At 46.9% G+C, this 19,786-nt stretch overlaps 1 long non-coding RNA gene across 1 annotated transcript in view; it reads right to left on the bottom strand.

Moving 5' to 3' along the window:
- Positions 1–5,775: 5,775 nt before the first annotated feature.
- LOC144798898 (uncharacterized) overlaps positions 5,776–19,786 on the bottom strand; it is a 334,875-nt gene continuing 320,864 nt past the window's right edge. Inside the window, exon 3 of the long non-coding RNA XR_013603692.1 lies at positions 5,776–5,922. This is a non-coding gene — a long non-coding RNA (uncharacterized LOC144798898). The remainder of the gene's footprint in view (positions 5,923–19,786) is intronic.

Below are 19,786 nucleotides of genomic sequence, written 5' to 3'. Positions count from 1 at the left end.
GCAGGAGGCCGCGCCAGAGCGCGTTCAAGCCGGACTAGAAGTTTCGGCCGGAGGAGGAGGAGGGGACGCGGGGCCTGCTCGAGAATGAACATTTTCTGATTGAAAAATATTCATCATGGTTGAGGTCATTACATGAACGAGGCCCCTCGAGGGAGCATCGATTCTTCCAGGGAGCAGCGAGACATGCTGACGGGGAAAGAAGATGGACAGGGGAGCGCTGATGCCAGCCCTGCTGTAACCTAGTGTTCTAGAGCGCCCATCTGGTGGGGTTCTAGGTGTATGGTTCCTGCTCTAGAGCACAAGTGTGGTGGGGTTCTAGGTGTATGGTTCCTGTTCTAGAGCAAAGCAAAAGCAAAGGGGATGATGACGGAGTGTTGAACATTGCAAACACTCAGCCCCAGTCAACTGATCTGGGTTTAATCCATCATCATTCTTTATCTCACTCCGCCACCCCAGTTCAGACATGGCCATATGCAAATCAGTCTGACCCTGTGCCTCATGGGAACAGTCCAGCCCGAACTGCCAAGCCATGTCTTCCCTGGACCAGAAAGAAGCATCCTGGAACCGGTTTCTGGCTAATCAGCTGTCATCAGCCAGGCTAGCTTGAATCCAGTGGCAAAGTGAGCAAGGGACCCACGTCTGGACATACCCTGCCAACTTAGGGTGAACAAAGCAAAACCAAAGGAGATGATGGACGGAGTGTTGAACATTGCAAGCAATCCCCCCCAGTCAACTGATCTGGGTTTAATCCATCATCATTCTTTAGCTCACTCCGCCACCCCAGTTCAGACATGGCCATATTCAAATCAGTCTGACCCTGCGCCTCATGGGAACAGTCCAGCCCAAACTGCTAAGCAATGTCTTCCCTGGACCACAAATCTGGAACTCTCTTCCTCCTGAATTGCGTCTGGCTACTTCTATACCCAATTTAGGAAGTCTCTCAAAACGTGGTTATTTGTTCAGGCCTACTATTTAATTTTCTAAGCAGTCATGGACCCCATGAGTAGGCTTTGCGGACCCCCAGGGGTTCCCGGATCACAGGTTAAGAAGCACTGGTCAAGTGCACCAGCTTATATCAGGTGAGATGCACCTAGGACTCCCGCCACATTTGTTCTCTAGAACTCTAGTTTACAGCAGGAACTACACGTGTTCTAGAAATTTAGTTTGGAGATGGGGCCTATACTCACAATACCCACACCCTCATACGTGATCCAGATTACCTAGGACCTCCCGCCAGTCACAGCCCATTCAGTTAACAGTGGTGAGGCGGGGTGGCGGTGAGTCGACAGACGATGATGAGGGAACTTTAAAAAAAAGAAAACCACTTACCTTGCACTCGCCGCATCGCCGCATCGCCGAGTCGATGATGCGGCAAGCACAAGGTATGCGTTTTTATTTTTTTAATTTATTTATGATTTCCTTGTCGTCTGTCGACTCAACCCCCCCCTCCGCCCCGCTCTTACCTGCACAGGCCGCGCCTGGGAACTCCGCCACATGCATGCTGTAGAACTCTCGCGTACAGCAGAAACTATACACCTAGTACCCTACCATATGCGAGATCCAGAACCCTAGCTTACAGCAGAAAATTATACACCTAGGACCCCTGCCATGTCCACTCTAAAGCTCAAGCACACCATAGAAATCTAGTTTGCAGCAGGGCCTGTACCTATCATAGTCCATTGTCCTCATGCATGCTCTAGAGGATAGGGGAAGGGCAGACGGTGGGGTTAATGCAACACCTTTCCAGCCAGGGCACTGCCTGTCGTATTAATGCCCCTGGAGACGAACCTGGGCAGAGTGCGAACAATGTATGTGCATTACAGGAGCTACAAAGTCAAGAGCTCTCCTACTCCTCCTTCGGTGTGACAGAGGAGAAAAATTGCGACGACAAATTATTTGGTGTCCCATCAGAGAATCCGTATCAACCACTAAGTGGAGCTGGCAATAAAAGATATAAGCATAATGCTAGCCTCCGGTCTTGACATGAAATCCGTATGAACCTTTAAGTGGTCTAGTAGACTCAGTTGAGATCGTGGACGAAGATTTAATTCAGGCAGAAATGTGGACTAACTAAGCAGGATGCTATGCCCTGTATGGTTCAGGCGGAAGCTCTTAGGTACGCCCTCTGAGAAGCCTGGTTGATCCCGACAATGCTTGTTGAATTAATCAACTCCGGTGAAGGGAGCATGGTGGACAATAGACCCCAACTGAAAGGCATGCGACCGCCACAGCTGCTTCTAAATGATGGGGAGTGACTGGTTAACTCCCAAAAAGCAGGTAAGTCTTTGAAAGCACTAGGTGGCAGTTGGTGGCAAGGATTTCCCACTGGCGGGCCGAGTGAAAAGAAGAAAGTGGGTCTTTCTCGACAGAGCCAAGAAGAGACTGGACTGGAGCCAGGCCTCTTGGCAGACCCTACGTGCCATGTGGCCAACTTGGCAACCTGGAGCCCGGCTGCTGAGACAAAGCTTGATGTGTGAGAGCGATGAATGATGCAGCGATTGGTGAGGTGATCGCAATGCGCTTCCTTGCACCAAAGACAATGGAAGGAAAGCCAAGACATCTAACCACAGGGCACGACCAGTGTCCAGAAAGGATCTCTCTGGAAGGAAGGTTTCAAGGAGTCAGTCTAGAGTGAGTGCAATAAGGAGTCAGCGGCAGGACACCTTCGGGTAGCAGTTTGCGCTTTAAAAATACTTTTAACATAACATAAAAAATACTTTTAACAACGATGGGTCAGCTCCAATGAAAAAAACACCTCAGTCCGAAGGAACCTCTTGAATGAATGTGTCACTCAGAATGAGAAGAACACATGCAATGAAAGGGTAGAACCGAGAGAATCAATGGAACAGCAAGAATGGTTCTGAACACTCGCACCGAAAGGAACGTCTGTTATGAGTGGACGACCACGATGGGAAGTAACCCCATGAGTGAGCGGAACTATTCCAGCCAAGCGTACGCTGAGTATGAGTAGAAATGGTAGATCTTGAATGAACATTACAAATACGACACACTATGAATGGTAAATTGAGATTTGGTTGAAGGTTCAGAATAAAGGGAACTCCTCGAATGAAAGGAATGTGTAGAGCCAGGGTCTCCAACCGGTCGATCGCGAGCTACCGGTAGCTCGCGGAGACCCCGGGAGTAGCTCGTGTAGCCCTTCCGCCTTTCCGGCTCCATTTGTCCACCCTCACCCAAACCAGCCACTCGGATTGGGGCTAAGCTGGGGTAGGGGCGGGCGAAGAGGATGACGCTCCTCTCCTGGAGCTGCAGGCTCCTCTCGTGAGAGTCTGACTCTTGTGGCGTCATCGTCGGGTGCCAGCGCGGAGCAGTAGTAGATGTGCCTTCCACCGCAGTTAAGCTCAATGGTGGAATTAGGGATCCCGTGGGAGGGATGGCTGACATGGCGTCAGAGAGCGCCGGTTAGGAAGGAAAAATGAGTGGAACAGAGGGCAGAAGGGGCACAAAAAATAAGGGGAAAACAAGTGGAACAGAGGACAGAAGGGCACAAAAAACGAAGCAAAAACGAGTGGAACAGAGGGCAGAAAGGCACAAAAAACAAGTGGAACAGAGGGCAGAAGGGCACAAAAAAAGAAGGAAAAATGAGTGGAACAGAGGGCAGAAAGGCACCAAAAACGAATCGAACAAAGGGTAGAAGGGCACAAAAACGAGTGGAACAGAGGGCAGAAGGGCACAAAAAACAAGGGGAAAACGAGTGGAACAGAGAGCAGAAAGGCACAAAAAACGAGTGGAACGGAGGGCAGAAACGCCCAAAAAACGAGTGGAACAGAGGGCAGAAGGGCACAAAAAACATGGGGAAAACGAGTGAAACAGAGGGCAGAAGGGCACAAAAAACAGGGAAAACGAGTGGCACAGAGGGCAGACGGGCACAAAAAACAAAAGGCACAGAGGCAAAATACAGAATACAAAAATATAGGGGCAGCTAAGAACAGAAGGCAGAATGGGCAGAGAGGCACGGGTGCAGCAAGGGGAACAGAAGGGAACACCGGGCAGAGACACGGGGCAGCGAGGGGAACAGAGGGAAGAAAAAGGGGCACGGACCACGTACAGGCAGTGGGGGAAGACAGATAACAGCAGTCACAGACACAACAATGATAATACAGGCAATACAATAAAAGCAATAAAACGTTGAAAGGCACATGTATAGGTTACTGTTACTTGGCAGGCAGGTAAAAATAGATACAGCCAGAATCAGTAGTAGGATTTTCGTGCTGCTGTCTGATTGCTCACTTTCCACAAGCCCTTGGGTACCACTGCCTCTTACAACTCCGCAGTTATCTGTGTTCAGTAGTCAAGGCCAAGCTCATGATGAGGCGGGGGGGAGTAGAGGGGTATGGGAGGCATGGGATTGGGGGGGCATGACTGTTAAGTCATGGTTCAGGGCCACTGGTATTATGTGGCACTGGGGGACCAAATTATGCAGCAAGTTTGACTAAATCATGAAGCAAAAAAGACAAAATATATGGTGTATTGCAGCTAATTTTGTGATAGTACTACTTTATCGTTTTGTAATTTGTACTCGTTAGCAGTGTCTCTGAAATTTTGGATCTTAATTTTGGACCTATTAATTGAAATGTCTTGAAGCGTCACAAATCCAAAGTCATTTCTTTTGGTGTTCTAGGGAACTCTGAAGTAAGGCCTGGCTTGGGTATTTTGTTCAAACCACAGTATGGGCTCTGATGAAATTAGGCTTTAAGTCAATGAAACTAGGCGTGGGGGGTCTCTCTGAAAAATGCGCGAGTTGCTTCTGTTCAGTAGCTCACAGCGATTTTCACTGGCCAGAAGTAGCTCTGACTACACAAAAGGTTGGAGACCCCTGGTGTAGAGTGACTGGAACCCCTAGAATGGATGTAGGACTGAGAATCCACCGGGCGCCCAGCATGAAAGAAATACCCAGTATCAGGAATCATTGTAAAGGCCTAGAATGAATGGTACGCCAATAGTTTAAAAGGAGGCTCTGGTCTGGCACATGCTCGAACAGGCAAGAAAGTAAACAACGGCCATTGGCAATCTTTCTTGGCTTCTTTGGAATCTCCACATTTGTACACGTGGTGGGGCTGGCACCACATTGGCTCCCTCCTCCTGGTTCCATTCAATATTAGCACTCCTACTACCACCACTTAAAAGTTGGGTGGGCAGGTGGAGAATTGTTACAAGTGGGTGGGATTATGAACCAAACCACTATGGATAGACGAAGGGCATGTCAGATTGGAGAGCTAAAAAAGTTTTGCTCATCTCAGGGCTATGAACCTGGGACTGGAATTACCAGAGATTAATCAATAAGGAAAATTAAATATTGAAATATCGCAAAACGAGGACACTTGTGAAAGATCTTCCTTGCATACAAATCGGAAAGCACAGCAAAGGCATAGTAGAAACACTACACACGTGCTGAGGGGTAGCGTAATAAAGAGCGCATTCACTCAAGGGTGTATATGCCGATTACTCACGCTTCAGCGTCTATCGTGGGCGATGTAGATCATCCATGCTGTTAGGTCAACCTCTCGTTTAAGAAACAAAAAAGCCATGAACACGTCACCCACTTGGCTATTTAACATCTAAAGCCCATCCGCCAGACATTGTACCAACTGGATCTTCAGTAGAACGCGCAACTTGCACTTTTGGCTAGTTCTCTATCTAGGTATGGATGTGACCACCGTATATTTGCTGACAGCCAGGAGCTACTTGCAGTGCGTTTAAAACTTTTAAATATAAGAAAACTCAATAAATATTGTTATGAAATATACTGTACCTAGTTGATGGTGTTGACCTCTCTATCAGCAAAGGCTTTACAAACGGCATTTAGTGCCAGGCTTCAGAGCTATCCTTATCACCATTTTTAAAGTATATTTCCATCTTGATTTTTTTCTTCTAACAAGAAAATAAACAACATCCATGGAATACCTGTAAACCACATGTAAACAACATTATTTCAAGGATAGTAAACAAAATAAATTCGCCAGATGTCACACACTAATATTTGCAATAACAAATCCTTTCCATGTGATCCAATTTTACATTAACTTTTTTCTCCTATATTAAGTAGTTAATGGAAAATATTATATCTTTCTATTCCATACAAATAATAGTCCATCATACACACCTTTCAGGCGTCTCATTCACACTTCTTGTATCACACAAGAGGAAAGATCAAGGGCATTATTGGGCTCACGCATATCCGTAATTCACATAACATACCGCAAACCAGCGTGACAACCTTGTATTTCGCGCTGAGCCTAGTTGGCCTTCAGCGGGAAAAAAAAAAAAGATCCACTGTCCCTACCTACTGCTGTCCCAGTGTCGTTACAATTCTAAGAATTCGACAAGGTATTCTCACTCACATAATGTAACATACTTTATCATTTGCCACCTCATCCCACCATTAGTAAGATGGTACTACCAGGGCGGACTCAACTTCAGACGGGGGCTGTCCTGAGGGAGTTCTTATTTTTTTCTGCATAATGCTATGATCCATTTCTTTTAGAATACAATAGCCTAAGGATAAACCTCAAAGTGTCCTTTATTAAGGTGGTATTCTAGGCTTATTGAAAATTATCAACAGGTAAAGAAAGAAGGCCTATATTGGTATGAATGGTTAAGGAGAGGTGCGTCACTGTGTAGTCTTATTCCGAATGATGTCGACGGACATAAGTTCGTTTGTGTTCAATTCTATTATTTCAATAATATCATAAAACAAGCTCCAGCAAATTTGTTTCGTACAATGAGAATTGAGCTTCATCAGGGCTGAAAGTGACAATATAAAATACATAAATATGCATGTATACAAAATAGACATAATAAACAAAACATGACAATACACATGACTCTAAAAACTGCATGGTATAACCAAGGACACAACCAAAGCCAATAAAATAACAAACCAAATGACATGTGGAAGAGAAGAGAACAAGAGAGGGAGAGGCTGACAGGAAAGGACACAACGGACAATAATAACTATGAGTACAGAAACTGTACAGTGTGAAAACACACATTATACTACACACAGATATATACCAAACCACAGGATCTGTCATGTCTTTATGTCTGTTTATGCTTATTGTATTCTGTTAACCTCATCCACGCTAAGCGTTTTCCCACTGTGCGCTGAGTTTTTCGAAAACCCGCGGTTCATGACGAGCTCAGCTCGTCATGAGTGTATGAGAGGCGTAACTCATGACGAACTGAGCTCATCATGAGCGTCGAAGGGGTTAAAACATTTACAATTGAGTTGTCTATTTTGACCATACCAATGGCTCAATAGTTCTATTGGCCTCTATTTTTTTACACCAATTGTGATGCCCATACTTATCCGTAATTAACTTATGATTACGTGTTACACACTAGGCCGCGTTAATTATGCATCTCACGGGAAAAGTGGTTATTTATTGGTTTGGTATATATATCTGTGTGTAGTATAAGAACTATAGTTACTTACCTGTAAACTGTGGTTCTCCAGTATTGGTGTCTTTCATAGATTCACATGCTTGAATATCCCCCGTCGTCGAAGTGGGAGTCCCACGGTACATAAAATAGCAGTCATATATGCATGTATACATGAAAAATATAACTAATAAAAATATACATACATATAGTGCAGTAAATTGTAAATTCTAAAAGTACCATAGAACATAATAGGCCCATTGAAAAGCCTAAGGGAGAACTCACTTTAGTAGCATATCTGAGTCATTATGTGTTGGATCACATTCCAGCCAATCAGGCTGTAGCCTCCTCTAGAACCTTCTCCTCAGAAGCCCAAGTCCTCAGATTTTCTTAGCACAGAGTAAGTAAAAGTGCCTGAGGAGAAAGAGAGCCTCTGAGGGGAGGATGGGAGGGTCGCATGTGAATCTATGAAAGACACCAATACTGGAGAACCACAGTTTACAGGTAAGTAACTATAGTTCTTCTCCAGTATTAGGGGTGTCTTTAATAGATTCACATGCTTGAATAGAGTAGAAAGCAGTAAAAACATCACAGGAGTCATAAAGGTAATACATCAAGCAAAGAAGGTAAATATATATATATATGGTAATATGCACTAAATACCAAAACATAATTATGAAAAAACCTTTATGACTGGAGGCGGGTAGCAACAGAGGCTCACCTTTACTGGAAAAGATTCCGCAGCACCGCTTGACCCACTGCCGCATCCGCGGCGTCTGTTGATTGCAGGCAGTAGTGCTTAGTAAAAGTATGGCTGCTCGACCAAGTAGCAGCTCTGCAGATCTGGCGTAAGGGTACCCCCGCAAAAAGGGCAGCCGAAGTAGACACTGCTCTAGTTGAATGAGCTCGAACAGGAGCAGGAAGGGGCTTTCCAGCCCGTTGGTGGCAGAAGGATATGGTAGAGGAGATCCACCTGGTTATAGTCTGCTTGGTAACAGGTTGTCCTTTGCAAGTTGGACCATATGCCACAAACAATTGATCCGATTTTCTGATAGGTGCAGTTCGTTGAATGTAGAATTTGAGACAACGTTTCAAATCTAATGAATGCAATGACCGCTCAGCTGGAGTTTGCGGAGCAGGAAAGAAAGTCTTCAGAATTACAGGTTAGTTGAGATGAAAGTCACTGGGAACCTTCGGGATGAACTTAGGATTAGTTCGTAATGTCACGGCCTCGTTGGAGAATTTTAGGAAAGGAGGCTGTATGGTAAACGCCTGGATGTCACTGACACGTCTTGAGGACGTTAAGGCGAGTAAGAGAGCAACTTTCCACGTGAGAAATTTAAGAGTTGCCGAGTGAATAGGTTCAAATGGTGGTAGAAGTAGTTGAGACAAGACCAAATTCAAGCGCCAGGCAGGCGGAGGGCGACGGATAGGTGGAAACATCCTAAAAAGGCCCTTGTAAAATTGTTTAATGATCCTTGAAGAACATAAAGATGTGGAACCATCATGGCGGAAACGGGAAATCGCCGCCAGAAACACTTTAAGAGTTGAGTGGGACAGACCTGATTTTGCCAGGGATAAAAAGAAAGGTAAAATTTGTTCAGGTTTCGCAGTCATTGGGTCCAAATCCTTGGTGCGGCACCAGACACAGAAACGTTTCCACTTGAGTTGGTACGTTTTTATGGTGGAGGGTGCGCGAGCCCGCGCTAACACCTCCCTGCAGTCCTTGTCAATAGTTAAACGTGCAAATTCATTGTACTCAGGTTCCAGGCATGGAGTTGAAGGTATGCTGGATCCGGATGACAAATTAGTCCCTGCTGCATCGTGAGGAGGTGCGGCAGAGGATGGAGTGGCAACGGATCGGACTGCGAGAAGAGGAGCAGGTCCGTGAACCATGGACGTCTCGGCCACTTGGGTGCGATCAGGATGATGCGACAAGGTTGGAACCTCATCCTGTGTAACAATCGAGGGATCAGAGGAAGTGGAGGGAAAGCATAGATGAAATCGTTCGACCAATCGATCGAAAATGCATTCCCGCTCGACTCTCTGTGGGGATGCCGACTTGCAAAGCGTGGGCATTTCTTGTTGACAGCAGTCGCGAAAAGATCCATCCGTGGCTGGCCCCACCGCCGGAAGATGTACTCGACCGTGGGCTGATTGAGTTCCCACTCGTGATTGTCTGATGATGCTCGGCTGAGAGAATCCGCCAGAACATTGGCCACACCTGGCACGTGAATGGCTGTGAGATGAATTTGACGTTGAATCGCCCAATCCCATATTTCTTGTGCTAGTTGAGAAAGTGGAAGAGACCTCGTGCCGCCCTGCTTGTTGAGGTAGTGCATGCTGGTGGTGTTGTCCGTCCTCACCAGCAAAGTGTGTCCCCGCACTAACCTCTGGAAAGATTTGAGGGCTAAGAAAATCACCAAGAGTTCCAGACGATTGATGTGCCAAGTTCGTTGTATTGCCGTCCACTTCCCTTTCACAGACATGCCGTCGAGATGCGCTCCCCAGCCTTCGAGAGACGCGTCTGTCGTAAGCGTCAGAGTTGGGGGTTCGTCCTGGAATGAACGGCCCGCAGATATGTGTGGAGGGTGAGCCCACCACTCCAGCGCTTTCTGTATGCGAGGTGTTAAAAGGACCTTGTCCTCGAAGGACCCCGACACCTGTTTCCACTGCCTGTCCAGTTCCTCCTGGAGAGTCCTCATGTGCAATCTGCAATTTGGAATGAGGTGGATGCACGAGGAGGCCATGCCAAGGAATGATTTGAACATTCGGACAGAAACGGACAGTTTTGATTGGAGGGAGCGCACCATCATTAACATGCGGTCCTGTCTTTCCTGGGAAACGAACACTTTTCCCTGCCGAGAATCTAGCAAGGCTCCGAGAAAATTTCTCCGTTGCGATGGTTGAAAGTGTGACTTCTGGCAATTGATTGGAAGCCCCAAGGCGTGGAAAAGGGAGACGCAAACTTGAGTGTGCTGCTCCGTCTGGTGAAAAGTGCTTGCCTTGATGAGGCAGTCGTCCAGGTATGGGTAAAATTGGATACCTTGGAGACGTAGGAAGGCAGCTACGGGGGCCAAGATCTTGGTAAAAACCCTTGGTGCTGAGCGGAGGCCGAATGGCAGGACTTTGAATTGGAAGTGTAGCTGCCCGACCGTGAAGCGGAGATACTTCCTGTGTCTGGGGTGGATTGGCACATGGAAGTAAGCGTCCTGAAGGTCGATTGTGGAATAGAACTCGCTTGGATTGAGAAAATTCAGAATTTGGATCAGAGTTAACATCTGAAAAGTTTTTGAAATTAGAAATTTGTTTAGAGCTCGTAGATCCAATATTGGACGCCATTCCCCCGACTTCTTCTTGACTAAGAAAAAGCGGGAATAGAACCCCTTGCCGCGTTGACCTTGCGGCACTAGTTCGATGGCTCCTTTTTTGATCATTAAGTTCACCTGGGCCAGAAGGTCCTTGAAATGAGGGGGTGGTGGCCCCGAAGGTGGATGAGTGGGTGGAAATTTTGTGAATTCCAGGGTATGTCCTTTGGATATAATGTCCAGGACCCATTGGTCGGAGGTGATTGTGGACCATTTGTAAAAGTATTTCGAGATGCGACCTCCAAGATGTACGGTCGGCAAAAAGGAAGGGTCTGAGGCAGTCACTGCTTTTTGGCGTTTGATCCACCTCTATAAGTGGATTTCCTTTGGTAAGGCCTGGAGGTGGATTGTCGAGTTTGAGATTGATAGGCACCCCGCTGTCTGTTATCGTTGTAGGTGTTGAATGAACGATATTGACTTGAGCCACGAAAAGTAGAGGAGCCTCCGCCTCTACCCCGTGCACCCCGAAAAGGCCGTTTCTTGTATTGTAGGCTCGCCAAGGATTTCGCAGTGTCAGTGTCCTTTTTTATCGCCTCAAGGGCATCATCCACATGTTTGCCAAACAATAATTCTCCGTCATACGGTAAATCTAGGACTCTTGCCTGTACTTCAGGACGGAAAGTGGTGGAGCGCAGCCAGCCTTGACGCCTCAAAACTGCAGCCCCCGCCAATTGTCGAAATCCCGTGGAGGAAATATCGAGTGCACAATCAATGATTTCGGAAGAAATCAACTCCCCCTCGTGAATAATCGCCTGTGCTTCTGTCCGGATTGCCTCAGGCAGCTGAGGAATCAATGCAGCAATCTCGGACCACATCTGGCGGTCATAACGGCCCAGTATAGCCAGAGTGTTTGCCGCCCTCACTGTAGTAGCCGCCATGGTCGTGAATTTCTTTCCTATGGAATCCAATTTGCGGCCTTCCTGATCAGGAGGAGACGTGAGTGGCGTTGCAGGATTGCGCGATCTTTTTTGTGCAGCCTGAGTAATTACCGAATCTGCCTTCGGTTGAGACACCAAGCAGGCCGGAGAAGACGCCGGTGCTTTGTATTTCCTGTCCAATCTGGGTAAGACCGCAGGAACAGAATTGGGACGTTCCATCAATTTAAGGCCTTCCTTCCAAATCTATTCCACGATTGGTATAGTGTGGGATTGCCTTTGTGAGATGTCTTTAAAGTCATATAGAAAGCAGTCACTTTCATGCTGTTGTTGTTCGACTTTGAGATGAAACCGTTTTGTAGCCCGGATCATCAAATTGTGGAAATGTGCCATGTCCACTGGGGGCGAATGTAGAGGCGAGGTGGGCGGAGTGGAAGGTGTTTGAGCCCTATAATTGTCCCACTCAGCCATGTCGGCGTCATTGTCGTCGTCATCTGTGTTGTGAGGATCCGGATCCTCGTCGCCAGTGTCAGGGCGAGCACCATCCGGTGAAGCCGGTGAAACTGGTGTAGGTGCCTGAGGAAGTTGCGGTTGAGGCTGCGGAGGAGGCAGTGGTGCTGGAGAAGCAGGAGTAGAAGAAGGAAACCTGCGGTTATAATCATCCAGCATGTGCTGAAGGTTCATCACCAAGGACAGAGGTATCTGGGTAATAGGCTCTGAAGGCACCGGTTCGGACGTATCAACAGGAAACAAGTCAGTCCCATCTTCGACATTGTCCACCACATCACCCTCGTCACTATATTCCTGGCACTTAATGTTCAAATCCGAAGGACTTGTTGCCTGTGTAAATAATCCTTCCACTTCCGAATCGTTTCCGGATTCTTCCTCACCAGACTGGAATAATTTGTCTGGAAGACGAGCGCCACTCCTCACAGGACTCAGTTGGATGAGTGGTATGGTCCGCAAAGAAGAAGCAGTAACCACTGTGTAGATGGAAGCCGCTTTTGGTAGAGGTTGGTGCGACGCCAACGAGCCCATTGGCGTAAATGCGGCACCGTCAGCAACACCCTGAGGCGGGTGCATTGTCGACAAAGAGGCCATCGGCGTCGACTTGGACGGAATTTTCTTCGTCGACGAGGATTCCTTGTCCGTCGACGGGCCCGTCGACGGAAGCGGGGCTTTATTCGTCGACGAGAGTGGAGCTTTGGCCGTCGACGACGAAGGCGTCGACGGTGTGAGAGTCGTCGACGAGGCCGTCGACGAGGTAGTGCTGGTCGACGGAGGCGTCGTCGACGGGGGCACCGTCGACAGGCCCGTCGACGGGGTGCTGGGTGGAGGCTTGGTCTTCGTCGACGATGTATGCGCCGACGATGGATGCGTCGACGGCTTCGTCGTCGACGGGGCGCTGAGTGGAGGTTTGGTCTTCGTCGATGGTGTATGCGCCGACGATGGATGCGTCGACGGCTTCGTCGTCGACGGTCTATCCTTGACGGTCGTCGACGAGATCTTCACCACTGAAGAGATGGGTCTCACCTTCGAGGTCGCCGTCGACGAGGTGGTCGTCGTCGACGTAGCGCCGGTGGACATGGAACATGTCGTCGTCGACGTGGAGGTGGTAGAAATGGATTTCGTCGACGCTGAAGACGTCGACGGGCGCGTCGACGAGCCCGTCGACGAGCCAAAACCAGATTTCTTACTGGTAGGTAAGGCTTTGGGCGCAGACGTCAGAGAACCAGGTCCCGTAGACGTGCCCTGAAGCGAATCCTGTGGGGAGACAATCCTAGAGGGATCCAACAGTCTACTCTTCTTGAGAAAAGGAGAAGGAACCTCAGTCTCAGCCCCACGCTTCTGAGAGGACTTTGAAGTAAAAGATGACAGGCTCTCTACATCAGAAACCACAGACTCCGAAGTCTTCAACTTCTGTAGCCACAGAAGGAGACGGGCCTCTCTATCTCTCAGAGTCTTAGGAGGGAAAGTGCGACAGTACTTACAGTTTTTCACCTCATGGTCTGGGTAGAGACAGTAAATGCATTTACTGTGTGGATCCTCGTGGAAAAGGCGCAGTTTACCACATGAAGGGCAGGCTTTAAACAGGGATTTCTTGTTTGAAGACATTTTCTTGAAGAAAAAAACAGGTAAAGTTGAAGAAAACTGAGCAGAGCTCAGGGAGACTCCCTTCACACGACGTGCGGTAGAAAATCTGAGGACTTGGGCTTCTGAGGAGAAGGTTCTAGAGGAGGCTACAGCCTGATTGGCTGGAATGTGATCCAACACATAATGACTCAGATATGCTACTAAAGTGAGTTCTCCCTTAGGCTTTTCAATGGGCCTATTATGTTCTATGGTACTTTTAGAATTTACAATTTACTGCACTATATGTATGTATATTTTTATTAGTTATATTTTTCATGTATACATGCATATATGACTGCTATTTTATGTACCGTGGGACTCCCACTTCGACGACGGGGGATATTCAAGCATGTGAATATATGAAAGACACCCCTAATACTGGAGAACATGTGTTCAGCATTGATGAAGTTCAATTCTCATTGAACAAAACGCGTTGGCTGGAGTCTGTTTTATGATATTATTGACTACTCTGCAAACACAAAACCTATTTTACTGCCAACATTTTCTATCAAATTGACAAGTGTCAGGAGTTTATAAGTAGAGAGGAAATATGATGGGTCGCAAGGTCTGGGTAAAGGACTGCCCTTAGTTTCATTCAAGAGAGCAGGGACAACCCCAAGCTGCTACAATGAACTTGTGGGACTGGCTCAAGACTCCAAATGGCCTGATAATGGTATCAAAACCAATGAAGATCTCAGCAGATCAGGCATCTGAAGTCGAACCTCAAATGTACCAGCGTGAATGATCACAGTAAGCCAAGTCAAAAAAAGATTTATTAACTACTGCCACTACATCAAGGCCCTGTGATGAGTTAGGCGGACTTTCGGAATGAACATTATCAGTAGCTATATTTGCACAGAAGTTCATATATTATGAGTTAGACCCCTATGAATGGGAAATAACTCACTGGACACAGAATTATTTTGTAGAATGTCCTATTCTGAGAGGTTTAAGGGTCCAGTTTACCACCTGGCTGGTAGTGAGCAGTGGCTTCCCTGCTAGGTGGGGGGGGGGGGTGGGGGAAGAGGAGCTGGGGCTTTATGGGAGGTAAAGGGAACATTAGTTTTGGGGAGAGGAGTCAGGGACTGAAAAATGAGCCTTGGTTGCTTTGGCACCAAAATCCTCATGCAATATTGTCCGGTATGCCCCCTAAATATCGAATCAACAATATCGATGGGACAGAATATTGAAAATAAAATATCGACATGTAACTAAGTCTATATTTTCTTTACCTAACTCCACATATCTGTATAGATGTAGTAAACATATCTTTAAGGTACGCAGATGAGGAATTAGGAATAGTAAATCTAGATTTCCATACATGCACTTACCTTTTGATATTTTGTCCCGCAATAATCTATCCCCGATATTAGTAACCTGCAATATTGTTGATGATGATATTCAGTAGTACAATTGGTTTTACCAGCCAGTAAAATCAGTCCAGTGTTCCTGTACGCATAAAAATCTGGCACAGGAACACCAGAGGCCATGTTACATAAAGTGCCCCTGGGGCACAACTGGCTTTTGCTCACGCTTTACGCACCCCAGGGGTACTTTGGTATAACAGAAGGGGCCGCAGACACTTGTGTCGCCCCATCTGTAAGAGGGATAGCGCTGGCGCACATAAAGCACTAGCGCTATCTGCAGCGAGCATTCCCTCATTCGCATGGAGGTGTGCCCCGTGCAAATAAGGGAATCCCTTTGTCTCTGCACCCACGCCGTATTACAGACGCAGGAACAGAGGCAAAGAAGCCCTCAGGAGGCGCACTCTAGCAGCCCGTTGGAAGGGAAAGGGGGTCCCATGGACTTCCCAGACATCCCCTTGCAAGCGGGTGCAGTTAGTGACTTCACCCGCCTGCAAGGGGATCTCTAATCCCCATCAAAAGTGACAACGGGGGTTGATGCCTGCACTGTCAAAAACAGTAATGCGCTGCCCTGGGGGCAGCGTGAGTTCACGGCTGCTCTGGAGGCAGCGCATTTATGATAATGGGGTGCATTTTTACTGTTTGCACCTGGTGCACCTTTTTTATTGTGCACCGGACACAAACAGTGACAATGCCCATTTTCCGTGATACGACCCAGACCAGTCATGATCAGGCACAGCAGAATTCAGTATGGTAATTCCACTCTGTCTGACTGCTCATCAGTCTAGCACTGGCCACACCAAAGGAGGCAGGAGTGTGCGGCACTCACTGGATACTGGTCACAGAGAGTCCATATGCAACAAACCACCTTGATTTCAAAAAGAAGCCTCAAACAATGAAAAATCTGAGTCCCATCTGCACAGTTTCTTCCATTCGAACAAAATGTTCCCACTGTGCATGCGCTAAAGTTACCACACTGCGATCACCGACAATAGTTAATTAATTCCCAGCAGTTTATGTGCAATTTATATATTTCGCAATTACAAGCTCTATGCGGCAGTCGAAAGAGATAGACCATACTTGGGGGTAGACCAAAAACAAGCTCAATGCTTAGTTTGTAGAAAATCATAAGTGTCAGAGCCAAATGTCTCCCTCCGGAGTCAGCCATCTGCACTGCTGAATGCCGCGGTTCCTGAATACTGAGGCTGCCTGGTCTTGATTCCTTCTCATGCCTCTTTCTTCCACCACCCTACACTTCCAGTCTCTTTATCTCATGAATACCGAGGCTGCCTGGTCTTGATTCCACCTCATGCATCTTTCTTCCACCACCCTACACTTCCGGTCTCTTTATCTCATGAATACTGAGGCTGCCTGGTCTTGATTCCACCTCATGCCTCTTTCTTCCACCACCCTACACTTCCTGTCTCTTTATCTCATGAATACAGAGGCTGCCTGGTCTTGATTCCACCTCATGCCTCTTTCTTCCACTACCCTACACTTCCTGTCTCTTTATCTCATGAATTCAAGGCTGCCTGGTCTTGATTCCACCTTGTGCCTCTTTCTTCCACCACCCTACACTTCCTGTCTCTTTATCTCATGAATATCGAGGCTGCCTGGTCTTGATTCCACCTCATTCCTCTTTCTTCCACCACCCTACACTTCTTGCCTCATTATCTTGTGAACAGTAAGGTTGCCTAGTCTTCATTCCAACTATCACCAGTCTTCCACCCCACATCTCGTCTCTTTATCTAATCAATAACTGACTGTCTAGTCTAGATACCACCTTATGCCTCTTTTTTCCTCCATCCAACACTTACTGTTTCTTTGTCTCACTCTTGAGGGTTCTCTTCCATCCCTACTTGCTCCTTTCATCATTCTTTTTCTGTCTTTGACATGCTCATTCTCTGTTTTCTGCCATTTTTTCTCTGGAACAAAGTCTGATGATAAAAAAAAAGTCCTAATCTCAAAAAATGATTGTCAATGCTCATCAGCTGTGACCACCATCACAAAAAAAATCACTGACAGACACAATAAAATGTGAGGTGGGTCGTGAGTCAGAAACAAAGCCAATAGTAACACAACGTGTGAGACCCAGGACAATGGCATGGACAGGCAGCAGTTGAGTACAAAGAAAGAAAAGGCAACCTCTGGAATGGGCATATAGCACAAAAAAAAGTGGATAACAAAATGGCGCGGCCCAGTTGAAGGAGGCTTTCAATGAGAGGAAGTAATGTGCTCAAAGCCTTAGAAGAAAATCAACAGAACAGGGACTTTAGAGCAGAGAAGTAACCAAACACCAGCGTAGGGTTTGAAACCGTTAAATTACCACGTTGAATCCACACAGAACCTTTCCAATGTATGCCCGTCAAGTCTGCATTGATGCCAGATTTTCATGATATCCACATGAGATAAATGTACCGACAACAAATATATGTAACCAACCTTTTATTTAGAAGTGTTTATTAAAAATCTGGCATGGCTCTGTCTCTTGTGGACCATCACTGGACGACTGTCACCTACTCACTGGGGGTTCTGAGTCCGCTCACCAGTGGCGTAGCTGGGGAGATGGTGGGGGGGGGGGTTACCCCGGGAGGCACTGTTTTTGGGGGCAGCATAGGTGAGCAAGTTGTGTCTGTTGACTACAGGCATCCCCCTGCCCCCGAGAACAGGTCGTCTGTCGCCCGCCAGACCTCCCGCAACAAATTAGCCGCCAGACCCCAACTCCCTCCGCTCCGCTCTTACTTGCACCGGTCGGCAAACTTAGGGCCAGTGGGTCTAGCTACGTCACTATTGTTCACGGAGCCCTTAATGCAGGAGTGGCCAATGTAGATAGGAGGACATCATTTATCAGCGCCTTGAGACCCTCATGGATGAGTATCTGCACTCTATAATCCTTGATTGATTGATTCCAAGTAGTCTGGGGTGAATGCATAAAAGTTGCACTTTCAAAAGTAAGCTGCGGTATCACACTTAAGTAGGAGACCACAGCTTTTGATTGGCGGCTGGATGACGCCACCTCAAGAAACATGGTGACGATACATAATGGCTGCACCCTGTGGATGACAGGTAAACTCCAAATGGAAAACTGTTCCAGGACCGCAGAGACGAGATACCGGCTTTTTAGAGAATCATGATTTCAACCTGCACCAACACCTGATTCTTGCCTTGAAAAAGCCCACGGCCTAAAGGCCACTAGGGCGAAACACGTGTCGGCTGTTCTTTATCCACTAACATGAAATAAAAACTACGCACGTAAAACTTTCAAAGAACGTTTACAGTTCATTTTCGGACTACTATTGACAAATCGTGAGGGCACAATCCTCCATTTTTCCTCTATACTTACTCTTACAATGGCTCTTGAGTGAAGCCTTTCGCGAGGAATGTGTCACAACACAATTGGGTCCTGACAATTGTAGCACCGAGGCCCAGAAATTTCCACCCAGTTACCCAAAAACTCCAAATGGAATACTGGGCTAAACAGGAAGGCGAAAAATAAATTGGCGGATATTGGCAAAACAAACTGGACAGAAAGTTCGAGAGGGTGAGGAAATTAAGAAAACTTTAGGGCTAAAATAGATTTCCTGCAGATGTCTTGGACCTTGGGGGCCTTGGTTGTTACTCTGACTGAGTTTAGAAAAAAACTGAGTGTCCTGATGAAGGAGACCAATCATGATTAAACACAGGCCCGAAACATCTACTTTTTTGCCAAAGGCATATGGCTGTGTTATAGAAGGAAAAAAATATGAAAATTAATATTACATACGTGATAATAGGATTGAGAGGATATTTGTACCGCAGCATAAGCACTTTAGCCCTTTTCATAATATTAGGTGTAGGATTACCTCAGTGTTTTACAAAGAACTAAAACGCGGTTGTTGACTATACTTATGGAGCGCCTTCAAGTGTAGGTTTGTATCTGTTTTTGATTTGAAATAAACATTTGGATACTGGTGTATAAGAACAGTGCAATCGCGATTAATGACATATGTCCCCATTCCATCTAGACTGACTAAGTCGGGGTCAGCAGGAGTGCCTTCCAGATGTGCAAACAGAGGTCCGATAAGGCAGAATCAATTGCAGGTTTTTACAATAGTCACATGGAATAAACGTGCATAAAATCACCGGCGTCTATAGAAGGGCGCCAGGTGGGGGCCATGTCACAGATTTTGTTCTACCACCCCCACACTCCCCCTCCCCACCGTGTGCAACACCACCACAGCGGATGAATGTGCTAGGTGACTGGAAAAAACATCTTTGTCAAACTACCTTTTATTGTAAAGAGGAGAGAGAGAAGGGGGGAGAGAGAAAGAGAGACAGGGGAGAGAGAGAAGAAAGAGAGAAAGAGAGAGGAGAGAGATAAGAGAGCGCGAGAGAGTAAGAGAAAGAGAGGGGGGGAGAAAAGGAAACGGGAGAAAGAGAGGAGAGAGGGTAGAAAGAGGAGAGAGGGGAGAAAGAGAGGAGAGAAGGGAGAAAGAGAGGAGAGAGAGAAGAGAGAGTGGTGGAGAAAGGAAGAGAGGGGGAGAGAGAAAGAGAGAGAGGGGAAAGAAAGAGAAAGAGGAGAGAGAGAGAGAGAAAGAGAGAGAAGAGAGAGGGGGAGAGTAAGAGAAGGGGAGACGGGAGAGAGAGAGGAAAGAGCGAAAGAGAAAAA

Source organism: Lissotriton helveticus, chromosome 12 (assembly GCF_964261635.1).
Source record: "Lissotriton helveticus chromosome 12, aLisHel1.1, whole genome shotgun sequence".
Classification (NCBI taxonomy): domain Eukaryota; kingdom Metazoa; phylum Chordata; class Amphibia; order Caudata; family Salamandridae; genus Lissotriton; species Lissotriton helveticus.
This window is presented reverse-complemented; position numbering and strand designations above follow the sequence as displayed.